We start from the raw sequence: 7,780 nt of genomic DNA on the forward strand, positions 1-7,780 counted from the left end.
ACAAAACAATGAGTGAATTGCTTGAGATAAATCAAATTCGGCTAACTTATTAGTTGATGTTTCCCTACGCATTATAATAAGTAAAAAAAAAAATTTACCTTTGTGCCCCATAAATCTATGTAGAATCCCCTCTTGAATTTACCATCAGGTTCAAGATGGAATTTTGTTGCTATCTGGTGAGAGGGCTGTTGGCAGATTTGAAGAATTATCTTCCACATTTTGTGGTGTAAAATTTGTCTCTACCCTTGCTTCCCAACCTTATTGCAATAAAGATGTACTGTAATTTATAACAAAAAGAGAATGAGCTAACATTTTCATTCCACTTTGTTCCTTACAGAATGGAGATGCAAAGACACTAGCAGCTGCATCTCGGAAGGGGATGCTCAAATTCATTATACTTGAAGGCGAACTCTGTTCACCTGATCAAATAATTATAAGTGTGGAGCAGGAGCTCTTAATTAAGATTAGTGGGGGGCACACATGCGCCCTTATTTCTCTTCTGTATTTATACTTTGTGTGTAATGTCGAGTATCCCAAGGATTGTAAAAATGCGTACCTCTTCCTTCAGCGGTATGTTCTCAAAGTATTTGATAATGTTACCCCCTCCCTTTTGTTCAAAGTGGTTTGAAATGGTTCAGGGTGTCCACGTAATTAAATTAAGGGAAGGGGGGAGGGGGTGGTGGAGGGGTGGGTTTTAATGTAACAAAGCACTTCATATGAGGCTATACTGCTACATTTGAACAGAGCAATCGTAATTTTTTTAATTGTTGTTATTGTCCTTGATTGTAGTTGGTTTCTATCAAAATATTTTGTGATGTATCTGTAGTGTCGTGACATCTGTCAATCATACAAGCAAATGGTCAAAAGAGAACTCCCGCTCCCCTTGTAATCATTGTGAGCATAAAGTCAATAAATCACAGTTGAGTTTTGACGTTCGGTGGTTTTACTTGAACGGTACCAAGCACCACGCCTGGCGACGAGGATCCACAAAGCGCATCCAGTTTGAGAATTCAAGTCCCAAAGCGCAGACAAAGCAATTCAAGTCCCGAAGCGCCGACAACGCAACTCAAATTCCAAAGTGCAGACAAGACAATCCTGACAAATATTCGACAACATGGCAGTTTCGGTTTCGCTCCCGACTTTCCCGGCTTTCCAAGTGCATCTAGACGGCAATGTAGGCCCCGGGTGGAGGAAATGGCTTGCCAGATTTGAGAATCTAATTGTAGGTATTGGGATCGAAGACGCAAAACAAAAGCACGCTCTTCTGGTACATTAAAGCGGTCCCAAAGTTGACGAGATTTTCAACATGCTTGAAAACAACAGTGAAGAAAAAGATTACAAAACGGCTGTCGAAAAACTTACTGCTCACTTCAATCCTCAAGTCAACACAAGTTAGGAGGTGTACAACTTTAGAAAAGCTCAGCAAAACGAGGGCAAGAGTTTGGACAGTTTCCACACAAGACTAAAAACTCTTGGGAAGACCTGCGAATTTGGAGACGCCAATAAAGAAATCAAGGAGCAAATTATTCTGAGCTGCAAGTCAAATGCACTGAGGTGAAAAGCCCCACGTGAGGATCTTGATTTAACTGCTCTCTTAAAAGCTGGAAGAGCCCTTGAGCTAAGTGAAACGCAAGCTAAAGAATTAGAGAGTGACAAAACGACGATGAACACGATAAAACACAACAAAAAAGAACAGAACGAGTTCAAAGAAAGGCAAAGGTCGCCGACGCAAGCAACACAGCAAATCGCGCACCGAGTCACATATAGAGTCACGCAAGTCTGATGATAAATCAAAATGCAGAAATTGTGGTGGCGGCTACCCCCACAAAGACTCCTGCCCTTCTAGAAAAAAGAAGTGCACCTCCTGTGGCAAGCTCAATCATTTTGCTAATGTTTGTAGGACAGTTCCACCCGATTCAGTGAAACGCATGACGGAAGAAGACGACACAGATGGGGAAGACTACGTATGCGCAGTAGGAAAAAAAACCAACCCATATGCAGATTGGAAATTGAAAGAGAATTCCTAGAACTGATGCTGGATTCCAGAGCTTCAAATAATCTCATCGACAAAGTATCCGAAAAAAAAAAATTTAAGAAGGCAAAGCAAAACCCCTAGAGTAACCCAAGCGCCGAATTTTCTCCTATGGATCATCCACACCCCTACCCCTGTTACGAACCATTTACACCAAGTTCACTGCAAAATCCAACACCACATTAGCGACTCTGCACGTGGTTTAAGGCAATTCAGGAAATCTCCTAGGATACGACACTGCACAGAGGCTAGGACTCCTTAAAATTGTCAACCAAGTGGGAATCGACAAGACTGGTCCCCAGTACCTCGCGAGCGGAGAATTTAGAGATCTGTTTGGCAGCAATGGCAAAGCGAGAGGACAGGTAGTCAAGCTTTACATAGACCCTGATGAGCAGCCCAAACAGCAACCACACCACCGAATCCCCTTTCGCGTAACAAAAGACGTGGAAAAGGAGTTGGAGAGACTAGAGAGCCTAGACATTATCAAGAAGGTAACAGGCCCTACCCCACGGGTGAGCCCCATCCTAGTGGTCCCAAGAAGCTCTGGACAAGTCAGATTATGCGTAGACATGCGAGAAGCTGATAAGGCGGTAAAACGTGAGAAGCACCTAATGGCAACTATAGACTATCTAGTTGCCGATCTGAATGGCGCAACTGTCTTCAGCAAGCTAGACCTATCCTCCGGATACCGTCAACTTGAGCTAGAACCAGAGAGTCCCCACATTGCCACATTCAGCACTCAAATAGGCCTGAGAAGATACAAACATCTGTTGTTCGGAATAAATGCCGCATCAGAGATCTTTCAGAATGTAAGAATATCTCTGATGACATAATCATGTTCGGAGCGACTATAGCAGAGCATGATCAGAATCTCTATGGTGTCCTTACCAGACTTAAACACGACATACGTCTGAACGAGGAAAAGTGTAGTTTCTCAAGGAGTGAGGTCATGTTCTACGGACATATTTTCAGCAGCAAAGGAATTAGAGCCGATCCTGAGAAAATAGAGGCCATCACGAACACGAGCGAGCCAGAAAATGCAAGCGAAGTCAGGTCGTTACTAGGCATGGCCCAGTACGTCTCGCGCCATATCGCAGATTATGCCACAATCATGGCACCATTACGGGCTCTCACCAAGAAGGAGACACCTTGGCAATGGTCAGACGAAAAGCAACACGCATTTGACAAACCGAAGGACAGTCTGACTTAGAGTCATGTTAGTCCAGTAGCTAGGGTCAGAAATTTTGAGTTTTGCTCAACCCATGAGTCAGAAAAGGTTTGACACCGGATTTTGATGGAACAAGACCTCCTGATTAATGCCAGCTAGTTTGTAATGTCGAATTGTGGTATAGGTTCCGAGTTAAGAGTATGTTTTATTGCGCACCCCACTGGATTAGCATGAAAACGAGGCCAGTTCCCTTATCAGAGTTTACTTCTTTACTTATTGATTAAAATTATCACAAACTGCTAGTAAACCATTCTAATAATGAAATAAAGCTATGTGAGGCAATGGTGTCGATAAAACGTATCACGTGACTGATCACGTGACTAATATAAGGCCAAGATATTGTCTAGAAATAAATTAAAATGGTGTCTCCATTGCTTTAGAATCGTAAATGTGACATTTATAGGTTTCAATGATTGTATTTGTTCAGTTTTAACTATTTTCTATCATTTCATCTAACAAGGATACATTTCTAGGTCACAATTTGGCTATAACACCAGCTTTCCCTCAGGTTTTGAGTTAACATGAAAACGGGGCTGATAAAGTAATAAGCGTTTCTCCCTTATTTCTTGGCCCAAGTCAATCGTGACATAATAGAAGTTGAACCACTACTGAATTCAAGTTACACTATTTATTTTCACCGCATCTGGTGTCACATGATTGATCACGTGACATTTATGTGACTATTTACAAAATCACTGTAAAGAATCTGAAATCCTGAGTGATGACACATGCTTCCTCACTACTTTTCTTTTCAAACATTTTTCCACAACGTAGAAATGAAGGTTACAAATGAACACGTAGTGAGCTTAATATCTTTAAACATCTATGAGAAGCTGTATTTGACCGTTACGCTTGCCGAATATCAGCCCCTTTAATCTGAATCACTCTCACTGTCACTCTCACTGCTGTATAATGGTGCACCATGTGGATTCTGGCATCTCTCATCTGCCATACATACACAGGATTCTGTACATGAAAGGCCAGCATTGTTACAAGAACAATTAGTGCGGCATTCAGATTTCTTGCACTGGCAGGTAGTGAGCTCCAGCAGACTTTTCGGTGCCGGCTCTTTCATCATTAGCACTGGTTTCAAGATGTCTTCTTCTTTCTCCCTTCTATGTCCCTCTGGTGAATTCAGATCTTGCATAGCATCAAGCGAGTGTCTCCAGATCTATGTCTGATAGTTTGTACGCTTCATGTGCTGTAGCAGACTGTCGGAGGTTGGCGGTAGCATCTCGCTTTTCTGTTTCTTCAAACAAAAGAGAAGATACCTCAGCTCGTCAGCAGCATTTGGTGTCCTCTTCGAGGATGGGTAGAGGTCGAATACGAATTGCTCGCATTTGACGGCTGTTGTGACATCCAGTTCTTGTGTCGGTCCGAAGAGAATCAAGCTGTCCTGGTGAGCACGATTGCGTCTTAGCACATCCCAGGCTTTCTTCTTCCCAATGCCTGCAAGGGAGCTTGTGGAATCACAGCCAGTTAGAGCATGGAGGGCGGGAAGAGCATCACACATGGTCGGACCCAATGCTTGTGAGACATTATGTACTGGATTTAGTCGGAGCCGATCTTTCACGCCAGTACGAAACCACAGTTCCTTGCTGCCAAGACGGTCAAAATGAGCTGCACTCTGTACGAGAACATCTGTATCGGGAGAATGAATGACGATCCGTGTTTCTGGAGTGGATGCGTACTTGGCGTGAAGAAGTAACCTGGTATCCGCCTCCTCGTGGTCAGACTTGAGATTTGGCATATCACAGCAGTGGCCTCTTGTAATCATTACGCATCTCTCTCCGTCCTTTAAACCTCCTCCGATGACCAGTTTCTTGTTCTCTGGTAACCTTTCTTGTTCAAGCTTGCACAGTGATTTCGTTAAGTAGTCACAAAGGTTTACTTTGTTCTGAGGGTTGGAAATATATTTTCCCCATTGCCTGGGCACTGGAGTCAAAGGACCACCTATCTGTACTTCAAGAGCAGCAGATTCTCCCCTCCTTGATCGCTCTCCGGCTTTAATTGAGGTCTCCATGTACTAGTCATAGACAATGTGAGATTCAAGACAGCTGGAGTTGTGAAGGGACAGTGGCGCTGTGAATATGGTAAAATACTTCAAGGCCAGATCACCAAATGTGATTGCTCCACCAGACTTGGTCATCTGCACCATAGCCATTCCATCGAGGATATGGGCGGTCTCTAGTGATGACACAGGGAGGCGAGGGGCGACGCTGACCTCTTTCTCAATGATGGATGACAGAACACTCTTCATGGTTTTCCGAAAGGCTTCCATCTTGATATGCAAGCGAACATGGCACTGTTGACAACTCGTAGCTCAGAACCTCCATCAGATTTATGCGCCGTGCATTCGCAGCAATGAGAAGCCTTCCAAAGAGGTCCCTGTCCGCTTTAACAGTGATGAGCTTGTCGTCTGCAGCCTTGACATTCACCTTCTTTGCCACGGAACTGAAGGTCTTCACTTTCAAGCTTGGAACAGGGTCCCAAAAATTTACAACGTTTGTGTTGACATGCTTCTCTACAAATGTTGTCATTTGCTCTCGACCTCCCTCCGTACTACTCACAAGACCTTCTGCAACATCTGAAGGTAGAACGATGGCGGTGGCAAAGTTTACAATGGACTCTGTATCTTCACTGAAAGGGTTGGTCATTAATCCTGAGGTAAAGCATTTCACCAACTTCCTGACGTCATCCTCATCCCGCTGTACCCTCTTCGGTGCCGCTTCCTTGTGTGGGACTTTGTCGCTGTCTTGAAGTCCATACATTTCTTTCAGAGCTGTGGTGATTGACGCTCGCTCGTGGGCAGTTAGAAACCACCTGTTCAGGGCTGCTGGACTTTGCGTTATCCCAACAATTCCACCTTTTGACTTTGAATCGGCGTTGATGGACTGTTCAAGAGCCATGTCTGTAGAAACTTGAGAAAATGGCTGACCAGACCGGCTAATAGAATGATTCCCAGCAATGAACTCCTGATGCACCTTGGGGTGTTTTGACTCGAGCTGATTCATGTCTGCAAGATACACCGGTAACTATCGCGCATAGTTAGGCCTGTCCAGGGCCAAAAAAAGGGGAACCATGGTTACGACAGCGGACAGATGCAAGTCCCAGTTCCCTGTTCATTCTGCCTTGATGAACTGTAAGAGAATGTTGGTCATGTCGCCGTACTGTTCCCAGAATGCAAACATCTTGGACTTGGCTCTTGCTTGTGATTTGAAGACTTCAAGTAAGGTTGCTAGTTTACTAAGTTCCTCTTGCAGTTGCTGAACCTTCTGTGATACATCGCCCTTCTGCTCTACCACACTGATGCCATCGGCAATTTTCTGTAACAGATCCTCTTCTTCAATCTGTACCTCTGTATGACAGACGTTGTACCACTGAACAAAGGACATCCACATGAGCCGAAAGAAGGCCTCCATAGCCAACTTGTGTGCTCGTACTCCAAGGTTATAGGACTTGCCTTTCATTAAAGCAGACGTGGTACCAGCAGCATATACCCCGGACTCTATGAAAAGATCGTCAAGTCCTGAGTTGAGGTATTTCTTTCCGACCAGTGAGAGAAAATTCAACGCAATATGGAAACCTCCCAATCGAATGACAACATCAGAAAACTCATCGGGAAACCTGAACTGGATTTGCTTGGCTTTCATGTATATCAGGAGGTCAAAGGTGATAACAGTGTCCTCTTTACCCAAGGTGGTGCTGATCATCTGAGCGTGCTTTAGAACTGTGTAGATGGTACTAAATTCAGTTAAGTCGCCATCTATCATTGGACAATAGCCAATGTTACTTTCTTGTGGCATGTCAGGAAAGAGGATCGCATTGAAACCACTCCAGCTTGGAAGAGCCTGCTTCTCTCCTATTTCTGCATTCAAAGCTTCGCGGAAACTTGCTGGGTGTAGTCGAAGTAGTGCCAAGATCCCATCGGTACGACTCGCTTTAGAGAAGATCTCGTTGTCACATTTGTACCAGTCCTGCTTAACCAGGTCAACATAGGAAGAAACAGCAGGCCGTCTAACATGTGCAGAATATTCTTGTATCTCGTACAAATTGGAACTTGCCTGTAGGGATCGCCTCCTAGTCGCATGGTCTGCAAGTACCTTTGGAAGTGGAGCTGGACCAGAAGCCTTCCTTTGGTACACCGCCATGGTCGTAGCGTGTGTTATGTTCTTTGCGTCTAGTGTCTCTTCAGTAAAGTCATTGTTGTCTGCGGCGATTTGCACGAATTACAGTCCCATGTTCTTCTGCGTGAGCTAGTACTTCTAAGGCAATGCTTGTGTCCACAGCCTGCATCTCATCATAGGAACAACAATGCCCCATCCTGTTTAACAGTGTTACAAGATTTCTCGATGACGTCAGGTGGTAAACACACATAGCCAGACTTGTGTGTTTTGGAAGCTTCACACGACCATTTGTGCAACAATGGACGATGTCTTGTGCAATGCTCAGAACCTGTCGTTCGTCTATCATGTTGGTACACATACTTGATCTGTCGGAAACTTCTTGTCGTCAGGGCT

General features: G+C 44.3%; 1 pseudogene; it reads right to left on the reverse strand.

Moving 5' to 3' along the window:
• Window positions 1-4,131: 4,131 nt before the first annotated feature.
• Window positions 4,132-5,283, reverse strand: LOC146454764 (uncharacterized; annotated as a pseudogene).
• Window positions 5,284-7,780: the final 2,497 nt, after the last annotated feature.

The sequence above is a fragment of the Pavona decussata genome, unplaced genomic scaffold (assembly GCF_977016875.1).
Source record: "Pavona decussata unplaced genomic scaffold, jaPavDecu1.1 SCAFFOLD_300, whole genome shotgun sequence".
NCBI classification, from domain to species: Eukaryota; Metazoa; Cnidaria; class Anthozoa; order Scleractinia; family Agariciidae; genus Pavona; species Pavona decussata.